This window comes from Haematobia irritans, chromosome 1 (genome assembly GCF_050003625.1).
Source record: "Haematobia irritans isolate KBUSLIRL chromosome 1, ASM5000362v1, whole genome shotgun sequence".
NCBI classification, from domain to species: Eukaryota; Metazoa; Arthropoda; class Insecta; order Diptera; family Muscidae; genus Haematobia; species Haematobia irritans.
In genome coordinates, this window is record NC_134397.1 from 106,129,632 (window position 1) to 106,133,958 (window position 4,327).

The following is a 4,327-nucleotide window of genomic DNA, read 5'->3' on the forward strand; positions in this document are numbered from 1 at the left end:
AACATGAAATATATTAAGATTTTTATTTAAGACATATATAGTTAAAATGAATAATATAAAATAATAACCATTAATGTGAAATATGGAAGAATTGGAGAAAAACGTAATATAAATAATTTGTTAAATAGAAATAAAATTACAATTCAGAATATAACAACAAACATAGTTTTTGGTGAAAATGTGAAATATATACAGTTAATATTGTTACGAATTTGATATTTCTAGATTTAAGTTTATTTAAATTAGTTTCCGTTAATTTAAATTTCAAATTGTAACGATAACATTACGTCATAACTTGTTAGTGTCATTTCTTTATTTTCTAGTACTTTCCTAGACATCTTTTGTATTCTTAGATTTCCAATCGTTCATTGTAAAAGTAACACCTTTTGTTTTACTGTTATAATTATCGGCAATATGACCAGAATGCACAAGCCAATATGAGAATAAGCCTAAAAGTATGTGTGCCATATCACCTATACAATAACGCCCCATAGAAAGTTCTAGATCGCCGAGACAATGAACATAAGTCGATAAATATGTGCGATGTCGCCCGTGCGACATCTACCAGGTAGTAGCTTAATCTCGAAGGTTGTAGGCCAATTAGCGAGAACATTCGAAATCGTCATATATCGGCATATAAACCCCTAGCGGAGAGAGCAGTCAAGTCAGTCGTAAGCTAAAGTTTATACAGTACACATCGTAGAGCAAATAAGTGAAACCAATCAGTTAAACAAATAAATTGTGATTGTCGTTATTTGAAAAGAACTGTGTTTTAATTATCGGGTAATTAAATACCCCTCAATATAAAAACGTAACAATTGGTGTCGGAAGTGAAATAACGGAAAAAAGTCTACAATGAAGTTTAATCAGCTTCGAGTGGAAGACTAGAAGAAGGAATTGAGCAAAATGGAGCAGCCGACTACAGGAAACAAGGCTCAATTACAAAAGCGACTACTGGAAGAGTTCGAGCGGCGCAGTATTGATATCGAAACACATGAGTTCGATTATAAGGAAGATCTTGACGAATCAGTAGTAGCCAGCGCCTTGGAAACTCCATCTGTAGCTTCTAATGTTGTTGATTACACATCAATGGTCAATATTTTGAGCAAAATGATGGAAGAAAATTTTCTAAAAATGCAAGAGAATTCTAGAAAAATGATGGAAGAAAATTCTCTAAAAATGCAAGAGAATTCTAGAAAAATGATGGAAGAAAATTCTCTAAAAATGCAAGAGAATTCTAGAAAAATGATGGAAGAAAATTCTCTAAAAATGCAAGAGAATTCTAAAATGATGGAAGAAAATTCTCTAAAAGAAAGAGAATTTTCCAAGAAAATTGGAAGAAAAATTCGACGAAAATTCAAAAAAGATGGACGAAAATTCTAGAAAATTGGAAGAAAAATTCGACGAAAATTCAAAAAAGATGGACGAAAATTCTAGAATTCTAAATGAGAATATTCAACAAATTGCTGAAGGCATGGAAAAACGTCTGGACCATATCGAAAGCCAAATTGGGGAGCTGGATAAGAAGATTATTTCTGTGGATGAAAAAATTATGGTTCATGATGAGAAGTTTCTACACATTGAAAGAAAAATGTCAGAGCTGGAAATTAAAGGTGGACCAGTGCGCGTTATCGAGGGCTCGAAAGCCAAACCTCCTGTTTTCGATGGCTCAACTTCATTTGATGTCTTCAAATTCCAATTCGAAATGGTTGCTTGTAGAAATTTGTGGAACGACAATGACAAAGCAATTGAACTTCTATTGGCATTAAAGGGCAATGCCGCTGATGTGATACAAAGCATTCCCGCTGCCTCTAGAAATAATTATAATGAAGTAATAGCGGCACTTCAACGTAAGTACGGCGGAGAACATAAGCAAGACATCTTCAGAATGGAATTAAGAGGAAGAGTCCAGAAGTCAAATGAGACTCTACAAGACTTTGCAACAGAGGTTGAGCGGTTGGTGCTTTTGACATATACAGGAGAAAGTCATCCACTTGTGGACCGCATCAAGATCGCGTCACAAAAGGCTACATTCGCAGAAACAGAAACATTTGCACTTGCACAAGAAACTGTGAGATTGTTGGCACGACCTCAAATTCACAAGGTACGCAGAGTGGAGACCAAGCAAGATGAATCAAATTCCGTGATTGACTCAGTGAAAGAAGCAGTTAAGCAGGCAATGCTAGAAATGAAGCAGGAGACAACTTAATCCAGAATAAAGTGCTATAACTGTGATAAGCCTGGACATGTTGCTCGTGAATGTAAAGCACGTCGTAAGCGATCAAGATCGAAATCGCCTTCACCACCAATCCATAGCCATATGTAGGTGAACCCACGCAACTGTATATGGAAAGGTTCCTGTAAAGTTAACCATTGCAAACAAATCCGTTAATTATGAATTCATTGTGGCTGATATAGTGGACGAAGTTATAATTGGAGCGGATTTTATGATTGCTTTTGGTCTCAACTTGGATATGAAGCGCCGTGTAATGACCTGGTGCGATATCGAAATACCGGTAAACGTGGGCTACAGTGAGAATACACCTGTCAGTTGTTTGACAATGAGCCAGCCAGAGTCAATACCACCAAATGCCGAAACAATTATATGGGTTTCTATGAATGGAGATTGTGAAGTCGGCAAATTGTGGGTTTTTGAACCAGCAGAAAATAAAAACAACAACACCTTGATAGCAAACGGCCTGGTAACAACAAATGAAGAGGGACTTATACCAGTTCGAGTTTTGAATTTATCTGACCATCAAGAGCAAATTGGAAAATTTTCGGACATTGGCAATTGTACTCCTGCCGAAGCAATAGTCAACTTGGAAAGCAAATCGCCAAAGAAGCATAATGAAGTGATGAAACATCTGGAAGGCTATGTCGAAACTTGGACACGTCATCTATCACCGTCCGAGAAAAATAAAGCCAAGAAATTGTTATGGAAAAATACCTCCGCCTTTGCCATTGAGAAGAAAAATCAAGGGAGAACATATGTGGTGAAGTGTCCCTCTAGCAAAACGAGATGTGGTTCAAAAGCTCGTTAACGAATTGGCGGAAAGTGGTGTGATCGAACCATCATCAAGTCCTTGGTGCTCACCAGTTGTGCTGGTCAAAAAGAAAGATGGAAGTACCCGATTTTGCGTGGACTACAGAAAATTGAATGATGTTACCAAAAAGGACAGTTATCCGCTTCCACGCATTGATGACACGTTGGACACATTAGCCGGAACAACATGGTTTTCCACGCTTGATTTGCAGAGTGGATATTGGCAAGTAGAGATCGCCGAGAAAGACAAAGAAAAGACAGCTTTTGGCGTTAATGACGGTCTTTGGCAATTCAATGTAATGCCATTCGGGCTCTGCAATGCTCCGGCTACGTTCGAGGGGTTGCATTGGAAGTCCTGCTTGATATACCTAGACGATATCATAGTTATGGGCAAGACATTTGACGAGCACCTTAAGAACTTGAAGGATGTTATCCAGCAACTGTCAGCCGCTGGTCTACGACTTAACGCTAAGAAGTTCTCGCTTTTCCAGCGAGAACTTAAGTACCTGGGTCATCATGTTACAGCAGAGGGCATATCCACCGATGAAGACAAAATTCAAGCAGTAAAAGATTGGCCACGTCCACGGAATCTCCATGAGTTGCGCAGCTTCCTTGGTTTATGCACATACTACAGGCGTTTCGTATCAAACTTCGCCAGCATCGCCGCAAGCCTCCATAAATTAACGCAAAAAGGTACGAAGTTCCAGTGGAGTGAAGAACAGGAACAGTCATTTCATCATCTAAAAGAACTTTTATGTTCAACTCCTGTTCTGGCGTATCCAATTCCTGGCGAAAAATTTGTTTTGGATACAGATGCTAGTGCGTACGGAATTGGTGGTGTACTATCTCAACAGATTGACGGTAAAGAAAAGGTCATCGGATATTTTAGCCGAACGTTATCCAAGCCCGAGAAGAACTATTGCGTAACAAGAAGAGAGCTGATTGCTGTCATAGAAAGCGTAAAGCATTACCACAAATACTTGTATGGACAGAATTTCTTGCTAAGAACTGACCATTCAGCTCTACGATGGTTGCTTCAATTCAAGAATCCGGAAGCTCAGCTGGCACGTTGGATAGAAAGACTCCAAAGCTATAATTTTAGTATCGAGCATAGAAAAGGTGGCAAACACGGCAACCCGGACGCCTTGTCACGTCGACTTTGTAATGTCGAGTGCAAACACTGCTCGAAAGCTGAACATAAGGAAGAAATCGTGGATATCAGGCTGTTGCACGTCGAATCTGCACGTCGAATCTGGCGAAAGAAGAAGATAAGAAACCCAG